At 38.9% G+C, this 22,797-nt stretch overlaps 1 protein-coding gene across 4 annotated transcripts in view; it reads right to left on the reverse strand.

Moving 5' to 3' along the window:
• The window catches only part of LOC121926855 (PTB-containing, cubilin and LRP1-interacting protein), a 145,397-nt gene that overhangs the window by 93,635 nt on the left and 28,965 nt on the right, over nt 1-22,797 (reverse strand). The window contains exon 1 of one of the 4 annotated variants that reach the window (XM_042460184.1): nt 14,119-14,139. The exons of the other annotated variants lie outside the window; for them this stretch is intronic. The gene's annotated coding sequence lies outside the window, so the exon portion shown is untranslated. Of the gene's footprint in view, nt 1-14,118; nt 14,140-22,797 lie in introns of those variants that run through there. 4 annotated transcript variants of the gene reach the window in all.

Here is a 22,797-nt window from a genome sequence, read left to right on the forward strand (position 1 = left end):
CTGGCTTCCTATTAAAAAAACAAAACCCTCTCAGTTTAAAACCATGTCTCCAGTCCATTTTGCAAGACCTGGCTTCCTATGGAAACAACTCTCCATTTAAATCCACTTGCTTCTTTCTCAATCCAATGTTAAAACCTCTCCTCCAGCACCCGGGAATCGGTTGGGAGAGGTACAGAGAAGGAAGGACAGAAATAGTATTTCCCTCTCCATCCTTTCTTATAGCCCCCTAAGTTTTAAACTTGACACAGGTCATAGCAAAATCCAGGATTTTGACCCTGAAAACCTTTCCTCGTCTTATACATGACGTCGACTTATACAAGAGTATATACAAGGAGGTCTATCTTAACTACATTACTTTTACTGGAATATATATTTGAATACATAGTGTGTACTTTCCATTGAAAAAACAAAAACAAAATAGCACCAAAATATTCACATTTGGATGGACATTAAATATATGTTGACGAACTGCAACTTTTACAGGTCTTCTTTTTTAATTCATGTAGGTATAAATGTCCCATGCAGACTTTATTTGTAAATGGCATGAAAAGATCTTAGCAATGAAGATTTCATAATACTTTGCAGAGACATGACTTTGACAAAATAGAGTCAAAAGAACCTGAATGAAAAATTTGCCACCTTTGCCACATAGAAATGAACTAATCTGACAGAGTGGTAGGTTGTTATATACCTGAAAACACAAGATGTCTGTAGAAAATGAACACAAAAAGAGTGCAAACTCTACTTCCTAGAGCAAGTAGTTCTGGCCAGTCACTCTTCAGATTTACAGGCACACTAGAAATTCCACTCCTATTTTGCCTGAGGACCTGATTTTCCAATAAGCTTCTAGAACTGTAAGGAAGTTACATTTTATTCCATGAATTATACTGTATATACTCGTGTATAAGTCAAGAAATTTAGGTCGACTCAAAAAACCTGGATCGACTTATACACGGGTCCATGGGTAATTGACCCGACCTTCTCCCCAGCCGGGCTTTTTCCCCAGGGAGAGAGCCTGGCTGGGGAGATGTTGGGCAGGGTGATCGCTCTCCCAGAAGCCTCTCTGTCGCCAGGCTTTTTCCCCAAGGAGAGAGCCTAGCTGGGGAGATGCTGGGTGAGGCGATCGCTCAGCCCCGCTGCGGAGGGATTGAGCAGGGCAAGTGATTGCCCTGCAGCTTGTCTGCAGCCTGGCTGCCTTGGGAATTTTGGTCCCCAACTTATCCACAGGGCATACCAAAATCCATACTTTTGCCTCCAAAAGTTGACCTTGACTTATACATGAGGTTGACTTATAGTCAAGTATATACGGTAACTTTAAAAAAATCAACTAAATTGGTATTTCCTGTAATAAATACAATTCAAAATTTACTGCCCAATGAGTGGTGAACTTTCCTCAGCTCTCGGTTATCTCTCCATCTTTTATTAATATTCTGAGCTCATTCTGATCTTTATGTATGTAGCTAGCCCTGCCCAAATATCTGCAGGGATTCATAAAATGGGCTTGCCAGAGATAGACTGCTTAATTGTTAATGCCGTCTTCTTTTATTTTTCCCAAGATTCAAACTGGAAGGATTAGTATGGATGAAAAGTCAAAGTAATTAAAATTAAATCAAGGCAATTAAGAAGAACAGGCACATTTATAGGACCCCCTATAGAAATCTTCAGCAGAGACAACATAATAAAAATAACAAAATAACACAAAAATACTTTAAAATTTCCAGATATCCTAAGACTCCTCCACTTTCAACTAGTTTCCTGCAATCAGTGGTCAGAGGGACATGCCATCCATATATTCCCCCAATGTAGAAACCATAAAAATACAATTCCCTCCAAGCCCTGGCACCAAAATGGGAAAAGTAAAAGAGCAAGGAACTCTGCTAAGAGTTTTGTTAAGAACAAAATTAATAGAGTATGCTCACAACAAGCACAGATGATAACAATCATACCCCTTGTGATAATGAGGAGTCCTCTCATTATCAGAGCCTTCTCCCCAGGTAACAAAGGGTTAAATATGGGGAGGAGATAGAGTTACATGTTAATAAAGCTCAGCATCAGAGATGATTTTGAGAGGTTTTTTTAAAAGCCTGAAAGTACCACAAGATTTTTGGCCCAGTACAGATAGGCAGATAGGAGGCAGCTTCTGGCCACTCCGGGGGCATGGCATTTAGATGACACATGCCCCCAAAGCTGTTGGAAGCTGTGCTGTGGTTGTACCAGGACTGCCTCAGGAGACCCAGAAGGAGTGAATATTTTCCACTCCTTTCTGCGGTGCATTTGGAACCGCAGCAGCAGGCACCTTGGGACCATGGTATGTGGTTGCCGTGGTCCTGGGGCAATCAGGTCGGGAGCAGCCTCTGGCTGCTCTTTCCTGCCCATCTGTTTTGTCCCTTTGTCTCACTTTCTCCCTAAACAGGTCATAGAGGCTTAAATAAAGGAACATCTGGAGCAGCGCTCCATTTGGAAAGGCTGGTCAAAGCTGGACAATTGAGTCCAGGCTCTCAGCCAACCCATGAACTTCAATCTCTTCTGATCTGTGAATGAGATTAGGAGAATGTAATAGCCAGTCACATTAGGATATTTTGATTCTTTTCTTGATTTGAAATCTACTCTGTAACTTATACAGTGGGCCCTCTCCTTACGCGAGGATCCGTTTCAGATCCCTCTGCATAAGGGGAAATCCATACGTGCTGGAGCCCCATTAGAAGTAATAGGGCTCATGTCTGTGGTGCTCTGTGGAGTGCATGCGCGCCACAGGTATCCACACCATTACTTTTTCCGGGGGGTGCAAGGGGCTTTTCTTGGCACACTGTGCCTGAAGAACAAGATGGTTATTCATGTAAGAGATATTATTTTCCTTACTTAAAATAAATGTTTTCAGTACTCACTCTTCCTGCATGGCAGGGGGTTGGACTCTATGATTCTATGATTCCATGATTCCAACTATATGATTCTATGATTCTTATGCTGCCTATTTCACACTCCTTAGCTCGGCAAGAACTAGTTCTTCACCAGATGTGGAAAGACAGAGGGAAGTGTCTCTGCAAAGAAAGTACTAAAGGAATCATCAGCAATGTCCCAGTGCATTGCTAAGGAGAGAGGAGCCAAATCATCAAGTGGTGGTGATGGGTTCTTTAGATAAATGTTGGCCTCAAGGAGTCCCATCCAGATCAGGCTGAAAAATGAAAGGGGACCCAAAGAAGCCGCATGCCCCTTCACGTGTGTAAATAGTTATTTTACCCCAACTGAACTGTATGGAGTTGGAAATAATTACAGGACCATAACCAAAGGGTATGTTATTATTGTTATGTGCCTTCAAGTCAATTCTGCCTTATTTTGGCCCCATCATAGGGTTTTCTTGGAAAGATTTATTCAGAGGAGATTTGCCACTGTCTTCCACTAAACCTTGCCCAAAGTGAGTTTCAATGGCCAAGGAATTCAAATCCTGATCTCCTAGAGTTCTAATTCTCAGACCAACAGAATATAGTGTGCCTACGTCATATGTAGGCGCCTTTTATACGGCTTTCGGCCTATGCTGAAATCCGCACAAGGGAAATAAGATGGCGCATGCGCATGTGGCACGCACACCGCACCACACCACATGCACAAACCCTATTATTGTCAATGGGGCTCGAGCACATGCGCTATTTGCTTTACATGGGGGGGGCGGAACAGATCCCTGCATAAAGTAAGAGTGCGCTGTACAGTGGTTCTGTCACAGTTAAACTTTTGTCTGTATCCTATGAAATTCTGAATTCACTACTTAAAATGCAGCAATTTTTTAAAAAGTGAATCCGCACTTGCTTGCACACTCCTCTCTCCACATATGTACATGTCTTCTGAGTGCAACCACTGAAATTATTTTTGTGACATTTGTTCTGTAAATGAAATCAATTTCATTTTCCTAAATGGAGTGCAAAGAGCCTCACAGCTCTGAAGACTATTTACATGACACATGGTACAATATTTCTCAGCCTCCCAATCTTTTTGTTTGTGGAAAATACTGAGTACTTCTATATCTGTGGTTATAATAAACAGGATTTCCACTGCTGAGTAGAGTTTTGAACCCTGGTCTCTCAGAATCCTAGTCAAACACTCAACTACAACAAGATACTGATTCAATTCAAGGATACATTAAGAAAGTTGTTCATGGCAAAGGTCTGAGTCACATAGTACAAACAACTGCCTAAATCTGGTATGAAGAGTTTATACAGCTACAGTAAGTCTGGGGAGAAGTGTATGACTCAGTCTACAATACATCTGGAGATGCGGTGGCTCAGCAGTTAAGACACTGACTGACAACTGCAAGATCAGCAGGTCAGCAGTTTGAGACCCAAGTGCCACATGACAGAGTGAGCTTCCATCACTAGCTCCAGTTTCTGCCAACCTAGCACTTTGAAAGCATGTAAAAGTGCAAGGAGATAAATAGGTACCACTTTGGTGGGAAGGTGACAGCATTTTGTGCAATCATGCTGGCCACATGATTACGGAGCTATCTATGACACTGCTGGCTCTTTGGCTTAGTAACAGAGATAAGCACTGCCCCCCCCCCCCATTGTTGAACACAACTTGACAACCTTGTCAAAGGGGAAACCTTTACGTTTAGCATAGGTCTGCATGTGGAAAGACTACATTATGCTGAACCACACAGAACTGTACCCAAAGACAGACACATATAGATGCACTGGGCAGAAGGGGAACATCAAAAGAGCCCCACTTCTTAATTATATTTTTGATATATCACAAAGCTGATTGTTTTAGCTGTAATTGTTTGTTTTTTTTAAAAAACTGATGAATTTTCAGTGTAACTATTTTTATTGTTTGATTGGAAGCTGCCTTGAATAGGTTATTACCATTGAAAGCACTACAGCACAGCTGTTTGAGGGGAGGCATGCCTGTGAGAGAGGCACCTTTAAAAGCCAGCTCACAGACTTTTGTGCCCAGGAACACCATTCCAACCCAGCTGTTTCAGGGAAGGTGTGCCTCTGACAGAGGCACCAGTGACATGGTGGTAGTGAAGGGAGGCTGTGGCATATCATTGTTACAATATGGACTCCTTTATTTAGCGGAGCCCATAGACTTTACCCTCTCACTTGTCCTCATAACATCACTTGCCAGCAGTGGTGGATATTAGGCTAGGGACATGATTCTCCCTACATCATTTATATTGTGATTTTGAATTGTGATTTTATTGTTATTTGTATTTATTATAGTTTTTGCTGTAATACACCTTGATTCCTCCGGGAAAAGGCAGAATATAAATAAATTATATTATTATTAAATTATATTATTAGTAGTATTAAAATGTTTTAAACTGGCACCCACTTACACAAGACAGGAATTCGCAGGTGTGGGGGGTCCACAATGGAGTATTACAGTATCTATAGCTTAGGGTAGAGATGGGCAAAATGAAGGACCCTCCCAAAAAAAGCTCCCAGATCTCCCCACAAACATTTTAGGGGAGAGTTTTGGACACTTTTGCACCCCAAAGTCGGGCCAAAGCCTCAACATTATCCCACAAATGTGGTGGCTTGTGTCTCTCAACCCTTCAAACCCCCCCACCACCACTTTAAAACCCTAAGAGAAAAAAATCAGACAAAACAGTGCCTGGAAGTGATGGTATGTCACTTCCAGCATGCCAAAATATACAAGTGCAGCCCTAAAGGATAGTGGGGGAAATGGTGCTTACCTTGTCCATAGATGTCCACTCATGGTTTAGTGGGTGAGAACACCTTGAAAGCACACCTGGGTCAAAGCATACTCAATGGATACAGTATGCTGATAAACCTTTTAGTGAGCGAAATGGAAAATCATGGTGAGGGGCAACATGGAATCAAATGGAGTGCAACGAAGTAGCTGGAACTCTAAACAACAGCACTTCATATGTGTCTACACATGGTGAACAGAGTTAAATAAATCATATACGGAAACAGAATCCTGACAACTTTAGGAATGGATCATAACCCCAATAATGCCACACTTCAAAGAAAGAACCTGGGGGTAACTTGAGATATGCAAGCCTAACTAAATTGATGTGGAGCATATTAAAAGCTATACAATTTTAAATATAGAACATGAGCTGCTTCCAAGCTTCCCGGGGGAATTTATCTGGCTGAGAAGGAGCATGTTCACCTGTGAATGGACCTTTACTGTGATCTAGCAAAGCCATGTTTACATTCTTTTATGAAACTTTATCAAATGAGTTTCTGGTAGCAGCTGCTACTTATTTCACAGTCTTGGAGGGTTGCTAAGGCAATAACAAACTCATGCATATTTCCCTACTACCACACGTAAGTAATATTACTGGACTCATGTCAAAAGGCCAGACAAATCAATGGACAGACTTCCATTTACTCCAGCACATTTAAAATTAAGTTCTCAGTACTGTGAGTATACTATTTGGGGCAGTCTGATGTCTCCAGTTGCTGGACTGTTCAAATATATTGAATGCATTAAAACTGGCTCCAGAATGTCTCGTCTTTGGCACTGAAAGAGGTATTTCAGAGTTGGCTAATTTACTTCAGAGCACTGTCCCTGCATCTAATATCCTTACCTCCTATCCTAATCTAGGCTTCAAAAAATGATATTTAGATAGCATGCCAGTAAACATAGTTGAAAGCCATGCATATCTTGACATAGTACAGGAACACTCAGCTTAGCAAGTATGAGAACTGTGTTTACAGATCAGCCACGTGTTGAACTGTACCTTGATTCAAAGGTTATAGGTAACTGTGTCACACAAAGAGAAAAGCATGTATTGAGAAGAGAGTTGGAAAAATCTTTGAAGCATCACAGTATTCTTCAATGGCCATGGCAGAGTCACAGCTTTGGTACATTTCATGATTATGACCACCTAATAGAATTGTGGCAGGTTTTTTTAAGTGTGTTGTTTTTGTCCCTGCTGCTGCATACATTACTGAAATTACCAATTTCCTGGAATGTACAGCCCTGATTGCTTGTTGGCTCACACAGCTACAGCTCCCTGATGTAGAAAAGAAAAATTTTGTCCTGGAAGACTTCCAAATTGCTTTAATGAGATTTACAGTTCATAATCTTTTTGAAAGTTTATGATCACTTATAGTTAATAATCTTCAAAAACTTCACCAACAGACACCTTCAGCATGACTATGGTATGCAGCTTTTATTAGCCAAATCTATCCTTGGCTTTTTAAAATAATAATAATAATAATAATAATAATAATAATAATAATAATCTTAATACCTGATTTTTAACATTTCTATTATATCAGAGTAGACAACTGTAATTATTCCCCATGGGTTGAGAGAAAAAGAAAGACAGAAAACCCATATTTTATATATGAGCAACAGCAACTTAATTTGGACACACTGAATTAAAACTACCATGCACATATATAAATGCATAAACTTATACTGCAACTAGGTTTAAACATATCCATATATAACCAATACAGCTTATTTAGTTCAGGAATTATTTCAATTCATTTGAAATTGTCCATTCAGCAATTCTGTCAGAGATTGTTTCACCATAATATGGGTTCACTTATTCATAAGCAAATCATTAACATTCTTGACATAGATCCATAGTGTGTAGCAATTCCCAGCTATGATCATGTTTTACTACATTTGCTTGGCCCATTATGAATGGCACTTTTGTTCATATAAACCATTGGAAAGAAGGAAAGAAAGAAAGAAAGAAAGAAAGTACAAATTATGTATTGTCAGAAAATGGTTGATGTGAACAGCTTGCACACAAGACAACTTCATTATCACAGAGACAATCTGCTGCTAGGATATTCTCCTGGTCAATCTCCTCTTTTTCCATACCATTCAGACTGGCTATAAGAGAACTTCCTACTATTCACTTCACTATAACTCTGTGTGTGTGTGTGTGAGTGTGTGTGTGTGTGTGTGAGAGAGAGAGAGAGAGAGATTTTCCTGGTAAACATTAAAAACAGACTTGTGTTCTTGACTGAGAGAAGGTATTTGCCAATCAGTGGGGACATACTTGTCTTCCTATCTTTTCTCATTGTTCAACCTGCATTTTCAAGTTACACCCTAAAGATAAGATCAAAGAGAAAAAATAATTTCCTAAGCACTAAAAAGTTAGTGAAATAGTATTTCAAGTTGTTGTATTAAAGAAAAAATCATTGTTATATTAAAGAAGAAATGTATTTTCTTTTGTCTAAAGCTTGAAAAAAAATCACTTTTTGATTACAGTTCCCATAATTCCCCAGCAGAGATGGCCAGTGGCTGGTGCAATCTGGGAGTTGTACCAATGTTTCTAAACTTTGTTACTAATGATGCTTTCTAACCATGGTTAATCAGAATCTTATAACAGGTCAATAATCTGAATCAAAGTAAAGATTATAGCATTATCCCAAAGGACTGAGATTGCTCTCACTGCTTTAAACGTTTTGAGAAATCAATACAGTACTATACAAGAGAACAGAATTGCAGCTACCTATTTCAACACAGTAGTAGTTTTTTATAAACTGAGGCTAAATGCTTAAAAATGGGCTGAATATATAGGCAATCCATGACATCATGCACCACCTAAAACAGACACAATCACAGAGACATGATAGCTTCATACGAACTCAATCTCGCATATATGAATGCTTCATAAAAACACAAAACTATGGCCTGTGTTTTATTAGATCTGACTTAAATGGAATGCCAAATCAAAGATACACACACTTGTAAACATTACAAGGGAGGTGTATTCTCAGAGCAATTAAGATGATCTCCTTGAAGTTTCAGCTGACAGAACAAAAAATCTTTCTGAAGCTAGATTCCACAGGATCTGCCTTGCACATCACTTGTTGGGGATGTGTTGCAGCTATGCTATACAATATACAATCTTGTCCTATCATAGTTCCATTTTAGTAAGAAGAAAGGAGAACTATTTTTGTTCTTGAGAGAGCATTCAAATATTAAACTGTTAACTTAATTCCTGGGCTATATACTATCTGTGTAGAAGATTACATCATGCCAAAATTAAAGGATCTATCAGTGCCATAATAGCAAGGCAGCCCTTCCCTTAAATACTGGAAACCCTACTCTTTTCCCCCCATTTCTGGGAATATTGAGATTTGTGTTTGTTTCATTTATGTTCACTGGGCTTGGGTCATGGGAGGCTGGGAGAGGTTACCCAGGAAAGAATGGGAATTCCTCCCCCCCCCCAAAAAAAAAAAACACCACCACCATCCCTCAAATATTAGAATGCAAAACAAACTCTGAAATGAAAAAAACCAAGAACAAAATGAATGTTTCAAAGTCTACATTCATTATGCAGTTGCAAGTTTCATTTCAATTCCAGGTTTCAGTATTTATTTGAAAAGTCTACTTTTAAATCACTTCAGAAAGTTGAACTGCCTGTGAAATAAATTTATTCACTGATGGATATGGAACATGTTTAAACCTAGCTCAGTGAAATAAAAGATACGGGTTCTTTTAAAAGGAATTGCCTAGAGCAAATTAAGCCTGAACTCTCCCTGAAGCCAAGGCAACCAAACAGAGACTGCCATACTTTGGTCATAACGTGGGACTCCCTAGAAAAGACAATGCTTGTTAATGTAGAAGGCAGTATGAAAAGAGGGAGACCATATTCCAGATGAATAGATTCAACTAAGAAAGTACAGCCTTGAGACTGCAAGACCTGAGAAGAATTGTTGATGATAGAGTAACATGGTGGTCTCTCATTCATGGGGTCACTATAAGTCGAAGTCAACTTGACAGCAGTTAACAACAAAGTCAGTGGGAGGGTGCAGTCATTTTCAAGCTTTAAACTGCTGCCACTTAGCTGTTCTTATACATTCTAATTCCAAATTATCATGCACCATCCTCAGACATACCTCTCCTATACAGGCAGGTTTCAAAACAATTCACTGTGCCATTTTCTAAGTATAAGCCACAGCACCTACTGTTCACTAATTCTGGGTATAGTAGAATTCAGTTCATCTGTCTTGACTTTAATGTGGTGCCATCACTGTGGTCCTATAATTTTTTTAATTCCTTTTTTGAGTTTGTTCATCTCCCTGAAAAATTAATTGTGATAATAAAATAAGTTATTGCATCCAGTTGCTACACACATTTACATATAAGTCTCCTTGATTTCATTGGAAAGAAGTGTGCTTAAGACTGTTGACTGTAAATCAACAGTGGGCTCTTTGAGACAGTAATATTATATTAAATTATGAAAGTGTGTAATTTTCTCTAGACATGCAATTAAAAAAAGGAACAGCAAAGCTTGACTACTCTATTTTGTCCTTCAAGCTTGGGCTTATGAAGCAGCCTACATATGAAGTTAAGATGCTTGTAATGTTTCCTTCCACCCCGTCCTACGTTCTATAAAAGGTGAAGGGAAAATACACTGTAAATATTTATTTTTCTCAAAGATTTTCTGAATACAAGTAAAGTCTTTAAAAGAGAGGATATGATGCCGTGCCAACTCAAGTCAGAATAAAGAGACTGATTGATTTCAAGCTCAAATTAAAAGCTTTAGAAGTATCAGGACCTCCTTCAACAGAAGCCAGTTCACATCTATTCACTGAGTTCTATGATGCCTTGCTACATTCCAAAGATCTCTACCACCCTCCAAGTAAATAAATATGGACTGGAAATAAAGAGAATGCATCTTGCTGTCCATTTACTAGTTGCAATAAAATAACAAAGTTTATCATATGGCCTAAAGTTTCATTTATTGATTTATTGGTAGATACTGAAATTAGCAGCACAGAGACTGCTTACTGACATTACAAAAAAAAAATTTCATCAGTGACATTTTCCCACAAACTCTATTTGAAAAAGGGAACAGCTCACCAGTAATGCTCAGAAATCTAAATAAAGTTTTGCAGATCAACACTGTCATATGGAAATGAAGCTAAGTTTGGAGTGTAGAACTGGGTATGAAGCAAGTTCTGCTATACACTTGAAAATCAAGTTTCAGTGTGACAAATTAACAGCAGGGGAACATCAAAAGTAGTATTCCCTTTAACACTCTGACATACCCATGGGTGGGCCTCTCCTCTCAAGGGTAAGGACTTCATAACCAATCCTTAAGTTAAACAAGACAGCTTCCTTCCTTTACTTTTTAAGTACTGTAACTGATTTGACTACAAAGTACTTGTTTCAACTCCTGTTGTCTGATCTTTGCACATCTCTTGCTACCAGCCTTTCTGTTCAGACCTAAAACAGAGAGTATAGTCACATGCTAAAACTTTTGTTATGTTTCCATCATGACCATCTCAGTGGAAGACAGTAGTATTCACTTTAACACTCTGACATTCAAAGTAGTTCTTTGGCATTCAAGGTATAGGATTTTATCTGATGGATACACACCATTTTTCACAAGACTATTCTGGAGCAAGACTTAATACACAAGAATGGTTTCCACACAGAAATTGTTTTCCATATAGCTGCCACAATTCTGCATGTACAGTGCTCCCATTCCTTATGCGGAAGCCACACTGCAATACATGGATTAGTGCTCACACACCATGCAGTATCTGCCTTACGCGGGGGGGGGGGGTCTGGAACAGAGCCCCGTGTAAGGCAAGGCTGTACTGTATTTATATACAAGCAAGTAGAATTACACAGAAATAATGCAAAGTCTTCTATACCTAATGTTCCAGATATTCCCTAAGACATTTGTCAATTCAGATATTGTTTGATACATCTAAAGCTGATGGTAATTGAAATTCTGGATAAGATGAACAACCTCACAGTCCCTAGCCTTAATATAAAAATAACACAAAACTAGTACTGATTAGCAAGCAGCTAGATGTTGTTTGTAAGTTCCACAGTCTTAGACAACTCAAGATAAAATGGATTTATTCTGGGCATTCCTGCCTTCCCTGCTAACACCTTCCTGGGATTGACTTCCATCAGCCAAGGAAGGAGAGCAGTAGCGGCAAGCACCAGGTGCACATGCTTCTTACATTCTTCTGGGAGCATGCCAGCTGCTGTTTCCATGTTTTCAAGGAAAAAGCAGAATCACCACATCCAAAGCAAGAGGAATGCATGCCAGGTGCCCGTATCATGCCCTGTTTCTAAAATCCTGGTGCAGACTCTGATACAGGTAGCGAGTATTCAGACAGAGAGACAGAGCAACAGGAAGAAGTGCCAGTGCCAGAGACAGATCATGAGACTTCCAAGCAGCCACAGCCTTCTGTTGTGGAGAAAGACACAGACTGAGACAGACTTGGCACTAGCAGAATGTCATCAATAGATGGAGGGAGTAGAGATGATCTGAGAGTTTATATCTAAAATGCTCAGTGCCTTCCGGCAGCGACAGCAGGGCAACAGGTCACTAGAGACGAGGCTTGTTTTAGTGACCACCAAGATAGGTGTATAGGGTTCAATATCCCTATCAATCCAGACTTAGAGGGGAGATCAGAGAACAGGGTACAGTTAACCATTACAGCAAGAGGAAAATGGCAGAGTGAAACAAGGGAATAAAAGAAAAGGCGTTAGATAGTCTAAACAAAAAGACCCCATTACATGACAAAGATCTAAACAGGAGTGGAATGGAAATAAATCGAGAAAGAACATGACATTAGAAGATGGGGATTGTGACGCCAAATTTTGGTAGACAGAGAAGAGAGGAGTGGAGAGAAAAGTGGTGACAGAAGGAAACAGGGGATGGGGCAACGAGGAAGTGTACAAGTTTGAGATGAAAAGAGATAAGAAGGACTGCGGCGGAAGGAGGACGAGGGACGAGACATCTGAGTTAACCAGGCGAAGCAGAGATGAAAAGGTGGACGAAAAGGTGTAGATAGAAGACAGACTTGAAGAATCAGAGAAAGATTTTGATGGAAAGAGGACGGGGGACGAGACTGCATTTAGAAGTAAAGTATTTAATATAAATTAAATTAATTAAGATGGTGACATAATATGGAAGAACATTAACTGAATAATTTTTCTTCTTATATTTTTAATAAACTTTTTAATTTATATATATATATATACATACACACACAATTAGTATATAACTTACTAGATACATAATCTTTAAGCATTTATATAATTAAATAACCTATGAAATTTCTATATGTAATTAATTTGTTAAATAACTTTCCTATATCTTGAATTGATGCATTTATGAGAATACTTTGATATTTTTATTTGAATAAGGAATTTATTAATTAATATAGAAAATTAATTATTTTTACTATTAGAAAAGCTTGATAAAATAATTTAATTTTGTTAAAACTGATGAAATAATTTGATTTGATAAGATAAAATGTTTTTGATAAACTGATACATATTACAGGTTGAAATAGAAATAATAACCATCTGTTTTTATTTTTTATATATTCCTTATTAATTAATTAATTAATTAATTGTGTTTGTATAAGGTATTTTTAAAAATAATTTTTGTTAATTAAATTGGTATAATTTATTGTAACAAATAAAGGAATTTATTGTGGTATTTTAAAAATATATCTGCAATTTAACCACATGTGTAGTAAAAGTATAAGAGAAGGTGTATATAAATTAATTGGTTTTAATAGATATATAATTAGCAAATCAAGAAAAAATTTGAAAGACTACATTTTTCTTTTGTAAACCAAAATGATGCAAAAAGAAAAGCCCAGATGACTTCGACAACACAAAGAAGGGGTTCAACAGATGCTACTGCCAAAAGCCCAGATCCCTCCTTGATCTTTCTAGAAAAATTAAAATTTAGAGAGGAAATGTGCTTTGAAATTAATCAGGAACTGAAAATTTCTAGAAACGAAGCTAAAGAAGACATGCAACAGGAAATAAATAATTTTGGAAAGAAACTAGATAGAATTACTAAAGATATTGAAGGTCTACAAACAGAAACAAAGAAATTGAATGCAAAGACAGATGAGTTGGAAAATTTCACAAGAAACCCACAAGATTCTCAGAAAAGGCAAAAGAATAAACTTCTCATGGAAGAGATTAGGTATCGCGAAAAATGTTTGAAGCTTCAAGGAGCCTCAAGGAGTTGTAAGAAGACTTGTATCATTTCAGAGTTAATGGACTTCACAAGACAGATGAAGAGGAGATAAATAGCACAACAGACTGTCCTGGACTGTGGCCAGCACACACACAAACCAATGCTGATAGTGATGGCTCAGCAAGAAAGGAGCTGGGAGACAGTCTACAGACCTTTCTGTTAGTCCGAGAGAAGTCAGTTCGGTCCAAGGTCAGGGCAGCCAGAAGGTAGCAAGAGTCCAGTTTGTTCCAAAGTCGTAGTTCCAAAACAAACAAGGGTTCAGGAAACAAGAAGCCAGTGCTGACAGCAATCACCAAGAAGGATTCTGCAATAATTGCTGGCAAAAGGTCAGCGTTCCCCAGCTGCTTAAATGTGAGATGCCCTCTCTTGTGCCAGCTGTGGCTTATCAGCAGCTTGCCTCTCTGCAAGCCTCCTGGATCGACGCATGCCAGAACTGTCAGCTCTTCTCTGCCTAAAGAAAGGAACCTCTAGGCTTGGTTCTTCCACAGAGTCACCACTAGGCTGCTGAGCCTCAGGAGGGATCCCCACAGAGCTAGGACCTGGCTGAGCTTCAACCCCTGGGGCTCGGATCTGGCAGGGCAGGATTAGGACCCAGTATAGCCTCCATCTCTTCTTGCACTTGAGGAGCCACAGGCTCCTCCTTGTCCTCCGAGTCCTGCTCTTGGCTGGCCATGACACAGACAGAATCTTCAGAATTAATTTGATTGTGGCAAGAGAGAAAAATTGCTGTGCGACGTGGTAATATCTTTTATCAAGTCTAAACGGAGAGACCAAATCCTGCAGAAAAGTTTCTACAGGACCTGATGATAGAAGGGAGGACAATTAAGATTTACAAAGACATTCCACTGGAGATCCTTCAGAAATACCAGGATTACAAATTTTTGACACATGAACTAATGAAAAGAAAGATTCCATACTCATGAGAAAGAATAGAAGGTGTCTCAGTACCATACAAGCAAGAAAGAATTAATACAATCCAGAAAGCAAAGGATTTCTTAAGGAGGTTGAGAAATGAGCAAGAAAAGAGTACAAGTGAGGGACCCAGAATGATGATGAGGAGTGTGGAACAAAAGACAATGGAGGACAATGAGGGAGAAATGAAGAGTGGGGACAAACCTTCAGACCATGAAGACTGAAACCAGGAAGAAAAAAGATCAGAGCAGAAGAGTTCAGGAGAAGAAGAGGAGGGAGCTGCAATTTAAAGAATCAATATTGTTGTTAAATTCAGATCATGGAATGTGCAGGGGTTGAACTCAAAATTTAAACATAGTAAAAAAATTACTATTTGACCAAGAAAAAAATTTGATGTGATATGTTTACAAGAAGTCAAAATAAAACAAAAAGACACCAAATACTTGGATTATGAGAATATTTTTCTTGTTGGAGATTGAAATGGGGTAATGAATCCTCTTAAAGATAGAGCATTGGGGGGAAGGGGACAAGAAAACTTCCCAACAACTTTCTTTGATTTACAGGAAGAAATTATTGGTTTATAAGGTTAATAATAATAATGATGATGATGATGTATGGTGAAAACTCTATCCAATGGAGCAAAATCATACTTTCTATTCAGAGTCCCACAAATCTACATCCAGAATAGACATGTTTTTGATCTCTGGCCCATTACTAGCAAAGACAATAAAAATGGACGTTCTACCCAAGTTTGTTTCAAATCACAACTTAATAACTTTGTCAACAGAACTAGGAAAAAAATAATTTAATTGGAAGATGAATTATTCCCTTCTAAATAATAATGCTTTCTTAGACAAATCTAAAATCACACTGAAGAATTTTTTAAAAGAAAATATCACAGGAGAGATCACAATGAAGACTGTATGGGATGCAAGCAAAGCGGTAATGTGAGGCCTTTTGATTCAATGTGGATATGAGATTAAACATAAAGCTAAAAGAGACCTTCAAAAACTGGAAAAGGAGATTATGGGGGTGGAAATGAAATTAAACAAGGGCCCAATATCTGATAGATTGAGTAAACAGATGAGGTTCCTGAAAAAGCAATTAGAAAAAAGAATAACTAATGAAGTGGAAAGGAAAATGAAATATACCAAGCAAAGACGTTTTGAGAATGCAAACAAGGCTGCAAAGTGGATGGCAAATAAATTAAGACAAGAAAAACAGAAAAAGACTATATTGGAAATAAAAGTTGATGGAGAAACAATTAATAATCAAGATAAGATAGAGGAGAAATACTATACTAATTTGTACAAAAAGGATGAAGTAGTCTCACAGACAATAACAGACTATTTGGATAAACAAGAAATAAAAAACTTCTGAAAAACATCTGAAAATTTTGAATGTGGCATTTACAGTAGAAGAAGTGTCAGAAGTGATCAGAAAATTAAAAATAAATAAAGCATCTGGCCAAGATAGATTTACTGCCTGGTATTATAAAAATTTCTAGGAGGAAATTAAAACTCCTTTACATATGGCACTTAATGAAAGTAAAAGTAAGGGACTTCCAAATTCTTGGAAGAGTGCTGACATAGTTTTAATTCCCAAAGGAAAGGACATTCAAGAAATGTCAAACTATAGACCCATTTCATTGATTAATAAGGATTATAAGAGTCTTGCAAGTATTTTGGCTAAATTATTTAAACAAGTTTTGAGAGAGAGTACATAAATTGTGACCAAACTGGATTCTTGCCAACATCAGATGAAAAATATCATTAGATTAGTGATTAACATTTTGGAATATTATGAAAAGAATAACAACAAAAAATTAGCTCTAATATTTGCTGATGCAGAAAAGGCATTCAACAATATCAGTTGGAATTGTATGTTTGAATTATTAACAAGAATGGGTCTCAGGGAGAACTCTATCACCTGGATAATGAAGACATAAAAATCAAAATGGAAAAAAATTAAATAAAATTTGAAATATGGAAAGAAATTCGACAGGACTGTTCCCTATCCCTTTTACTGTCCATAACAGTTCTAGAAATTTTGACTAATAGAATCAGGAATGACAAGAAAATCACTGGTACAAAGGTCAAAGGACAAAAATATAAATTGAGGGTTTTAGCTGATGACCCTGTGATCAATTTGGAAGACCTCAACTCTCAGAAAGGAAAACTGTTTAATATTATTTGAGAACTTTGGTAAAGGCTTTAAAATTAATAGACATAAGACATCACATATACGATAAGCAAAAACTTTCTGAAAAAGAAAGAGCAAAATATTAAAAATGTACCTAAATATCAGATAAAAAAGAAAGTATAATACCTAGGAATATGGCTGAGAAATAAAAATACTGATCTTTATGATAATAGCTATACAATTAAATCGAAAGAAATTAGAAAAGATTTAATTAAATGGGGTAAATTGCAGTTATTCTTAACAGGATGAATTGAAGCTATCAAAATGATGGTCCTACCCAAAATGAACTTTTTGTTTCAAAGTATCCCAGTTTTGAATAATGAAAGATTGGCAGAATGGTATTAGAAAATTTTTCTGTAACAATAAAAGGCCACGGGTAAAATGGAAAACTATGCCAAGACAGATTGAAGGAGGAGGAGGCGGAGCACCTGATCTGAACCTGCACTAGCAAGCAAATGTGTTAAATTGGCTGGTAGATTGGACAACCCTTGAGAATACTGTACAAGACTGCTCAATTTAGAGAGGTTTGATAACAGGTTCAGAAGGCACAGTTATCTCTGGTACGGCAATGCAAAGGCTGACAGTAAATTTAGGCACCACCTAATGAAAATCGGTTTCATTTCATTTTAAGAATATGGGAGAAAACTAAGATGAAGTTCTACAGGAAAATGCCTCTCTGGATTTCACTGCAAGAGGCCTTTATGGGTAGATGAAAATCGTTGGACATATGGCTCACTTATAAAGACATTTTGCATAAATCAGGAACTAAAAAAATTGAAATGAAACCGATAGATGACTTGACATTACTTGTTCCTAAAATGCACTGGTTTATATATACACAACTAAAAGAAAAATTTAAAATGGACAAGAAGATGGAAGAATTTGGAGAAGACTTGTTGGAATTAGCTAAAGATTTTATTTAGTTCTGAAAGTAAGAGAGTAGCCAAAATATATAAACTTTTACGAAGTTGTGATCAAGAAGAGGAATATCAGAGGTGATGAGCAAACGGGCATTGGATGGTGGTTACTGCATAGATTTAAAAAGTTGGAAACATGCTAGAAATAAAACTAAAAAAATTACTAAATCACAAAATCTAATTACTGGAAAATGGAACAGAGATGGCATTTAATACCCAATAAAATTGCAAAGATCTACAAAACTGCCTAAAACGTTTGTTGGAAATGCAGCTCGGCTAGTGTTACTGAAGAGACTCAGGAAGTCAATTTTTATGTAAAGTTTCTGTTAGGGGTTATATTTGTAATAACCACTTTTTCGGAATACAACTATAAGAAGCATATACTTTATGTAGTTCTGAAACAAAAAATATAAAAATAAAAAAAATGCTCAGCAATCAAACAGCACCTGCGGATGGCTGCCAGACCATAAATAGCCCAGCATCTCCCTCAGGAAGTTGTAGCTGGCAACTGACCTTCACGGTAGAAACAACAGTTATGCCTCCTGTTTCTGTTCATGCTGATAGCCTTACACCTTACTCTGTTTCTTGACTAGGTTTTTGAGGATCTCCCATTGCACTGTTGCTGGACTATATGTCACTTGGATTGAACCGACTTTTTTTTTAATTACTTCAACTTCCTTAATAGTGAGCCATGCTTCTCCTTGTGTTTCTCTCAGGCTCTGTATCTTCTTGGCTTCCCTTTCTGAGGGTCTGTCTTGTGATGAGCCCAAGACAGCCTGGGTTTTGCTGCCACAACCCTGCTACTGCCCTGAGATCACTTCTCAGCCTGGCTGCAGTCAATTGGTGGTAATTTAAATGTTTAAACACTGAAATTAGCATCTGCATTTTTTGGTATATGTGTGGGGTCCTGGAACCAAGCTCCTGTGAATATCCAGGGCCCATTGTACATAAAGCAAGTTTATCATTACCTTCTATGAGGCTTGGTTTTCTAGATATGCTACAGTTAAGTAGAAGACACCATATACCAAGAAGATAAGTAATCCTTATTATGAAGAAACCTGTTGACATATATAGTAGCACAATGTTCCAGATCAGTCCATAACACTGTGGTTTGTCCTATGATCATAATTTTCAAAATGTGAACTTGGATACCTCCCACTCCTTTAGCAGGACCAGGAGACTGAAATCCACCTCCAATTTTAAATTAAGCAGAGACTGTTTAGACAGGCAGCATGATGCAGTGGTTTCATTGTTGGATTACAAATCTGGAGATCAGAGACCAGAATTGAAATCTGTGGCGTGTTCCGGACGGGCCCTATGGGGTGCCGTCGTTACGTGCGGGGGGCAGCGCTTCCCGATGCGCCTTGCCCCTCACGCGTAACGAGTACGTCAAAATGGCGGCGCCACATACAGATGGGCACCACCATTTTGACGTCGCGGACGCACAGCGTCCAGACGTCGCACGCTAGAAGTGGCACCGCGAGTGCGCACCTCGCGCCTTGCAGCGCCTCTTCCGGGGCGCAGGAAGAAGCGCCATTTTGGCGCTTCTTTCTTGCTGTGCCCAGGAACCGCGTGGTTTGACTACTGCAGTTCCCAGACGCAGCAACCGGCAGCAGCGCGAGACCGTCCGTTTTGGGTGGTCTGTAACGCACCTATGAAAACCCATTGGGTGACCTTGAGCAAGTCACAATTTCTCAGCCTCTGTGGAAGACCACAGAGAATCGCGGTCTCTGTTACTACATATCCACACCCTCTTCCTTAGCATCTTTGCAAAAGAAGAGAACAGGTAGTAATTGGATGCAGTGGGCTCCACATGTGATAGCCCCTTGGCTCTGTCTCACCAGCTGCTGCCACTTCATTGCAAACCATTTCAGGCATTAAAAGTGCGATAGTATGCTACAAACTGAGGAAGAAACCTTGAACTAAAGTAATAGTTAAGGAATTTGTGCCCACAAACATTTTCCTTTTCCATTGCTCAGTAACATTTTTCCAGTCCAAGCCTGTCATATGTTATTACTTTCATGACTAACACTTGATTTGTGCACTGTAAGAGAGCTCATCAGAAGTTCTGGAAAGAGAACATTGTTATATTATTCTTAGACAAAATTCATCATGCCATATATCTGCAAAGACCACATCTTAGCTTTTCTTAGAAGCAGGTTATTTCTTAAAGGCAGATCTATTATGTTCTACTTCAAATCTCTCCTTAGACATGTGGTACCTATTACAGTTTTTATATATATTAGAAAATAGAGCATGCAGAGGGAAAACAACCTTTAGCTTTCATGCTAGAGAATAGTCATCCTGGAGCACCGGAGCTACAGACATTCCTTGGCAATTTTCATTCGCTGATTATATGGTTCTCTTTTAATGCACTGTAATAAGCACTTAGGCCATCTTCTGGATAAAACCTCAAACATTAAAAACAAGGTAAGAGCCCCTGCCATGTCCTTGAAAGACAAGGAGTACTCATTTTGAATAAGTGCATTAAGACAATGTTCTTAGAATTAACTTGCTGATTAACTCATCATGTTATTAATTCACCAGGCCTTTCTAATAATTTCATCTACCTTTCTAAATCACCTAGTAAAGCTGATTTTTTTTTAAAGGGCTTTGGAGATAATGAAATCAATATGTGAACTTTACTGATAAATTTGCCTGGATTTTAATGATGTCTATATTTTGTTGAAAGCATTATTACTGTAGCATTTTGATTTTTTAAAAAAAAATTAATATTCTCCCTATGAAAATTTGCCTGCTGTTAATGTTGTTTTTGTTTTTTCATTGGTAAGGTTATTTTATTATCCCATAGTTTTAACATCTCTGCTATTTTTAATCCCTTTTATGTCAGTAGTTTTAATTACTGCTTTATTTTATGTGTGGTTTTATCATGTCTTGTTTTTACTTTATTTTACTGTGATGACTACACGTTGTATTTCCATTATGTCCACATGGTTATTGTTACCACTTTGATAAATAAAAATGAATAAAATTACATTCAGTGATTAGTACGTTAGCATTTTTAAAAATTTGATAAGGTGGAGTACCTCTCTCTCTTTCATGATCAGGAAAACAAGATGGCCTTCTGCCTCAAGATAAGAAATGTTAGAACTGAAAGAAATACATCATATTCATCTGTTGTTAGACAGTATGATCTGTGTAACTCCTTTGAGAAGACAGAAAGTACAAGAGGGGGAGGGAAGGAGAGAGAACCTTCTGGAAACTATGTCAGAGTAGAAGGGCTGGGTTTGTGGCATGAAAGATGAAATGAAGATTTGAAAAAGAAAAAAACGAGTCTTGGAACAGAATGATGGTAGAGTGGGCAGGGCATTTGATTGTTTGACAGGAGACTAAGACTCTAAAGTAGCCATAGCCCTTCCACAATGGCAGGCTGTATGAGCCTGAAAAACAGGTGCTTCTCATCGACCTATTGTGAAGCTAAGTGTTAGGGAATCCTAAGGACAGTAACTTTCTGCTTTTAAGCACAGGAATTTTTCTAGGAGGTGGGGTTGCACAGTCGCTTTCTTCAGTAACTTTTCTTCTTCAATTGATCACATATTGAAATGGTTTACAGTGCATACTATTGTCTATTGCAGGGGTAGGCAACCTTTTTGAGCCGGGGGCCGGGTTGCTGTCCCTCAGACAACTGAGGGGCCAAAGCCGCACATGGGGGTGGAGCTTCCACCCTCTGGGGCGGAGCTACATGCCAGGGCGGAGCTTCCACTATCTGGGGGCGGAGCCACATGTCAGGGCGGAGTTTCCACCCTCCGGGGGTGGAGCCGCATAATAATAACAATATTTGCAAGAAGCTACTAGGTAATGCCATAACACAGGAAAAATGCATGCCACTGTCTCAACCCAGAAAAGAGCAAGCAAGTCCATGTGGGGGGATTTTGCAAAGAGAATACCAAAGGATAACAACAATAATAATAACAATATTTGCAAGAATGGAAGCGACTAGGCAAGGCCACAAAACAGCAAAAAACTCATGCCACTGTCTCAAACCACTTTCTTTCTCTCCCTTCCTCTCCCTCCCACCCTCTCTCTTTCCCCCTCCCACCCTCCCCCTCTCTCTGCCTCCTCCTCCTCCTTCCCCCCGCCCCTCCATTTATAGGAGGGAGGGCGGAGCCAGGAGGGAGTGGGCGACACCCATTGGAAGGCCCGCTGCGGCTGCCGGAGCCCCATTTCACGGCTCCAGCTGCCGCAGCGGGCCTCCTAATGGCCACCGCCATTTTGAAGGACAAAATGGCAGTCAGAGCGGCCAAAATCGGCGGCAGGAGGGACCGGGGTCCGGCGGAAAGACGCCCACGGGCCGCATCCGGCCCGCGGGCTGGAGGTTGCCGACTCCTGGTCTATTGTTTGGTGTGTGCCTTAAAGTTGTTTCCAACTTTTGGCAAGCCTTTTGTGGGTTTTCTTGGCAAGATTTGTTAAGAGGAGGTTTGCCATGGTCTTCCCTGTGGCTGAGAGCATGTGACTTGCCCAAGGTCACCCAGTGGGTTTTATGGCCAAGTGGGGGAGTTGAACCCTGGTCTCCAGAGTCATAATCCAACACTCAAACCACTATACCATGCTGACTCTCATTGTGAAGTCGAAGGCTTTCATGGCTGGCATCCATAGTTTTTGTGGGTTTTTTTGGGCTATGTGGCCATGTTCTAGAAGAGTTTCTTCCTGACGTTTCGCCAGCATCTGTGGCTGGCATCTTCAGAGAATGCTTTGACAGAAAAAATTGGGTATATATATACTGTGTGAGCCTGGGAATGCAGGAGTGATTTGCATGTGTATTGTGAAGTTGAAGTTCAC

The sequence above is a fragment of the Sceloporus undulatus genome, chromosome 3 (genome assembly GCF_019175285.1).
Source record: "Sceloporus undulatus isolate JIND9_A2432 ecotype Alabama chromosome 3, SceUnd_v1.1, whole genome shotgun sequence".
In the NCBI taxonomy this organism is placed as follows: Eukaryota; Metazoa; Chordata; class Lepidosauria; order Squamata; family Phrynosomatidae; genus Sceloporus; species Sceloporus undulatus.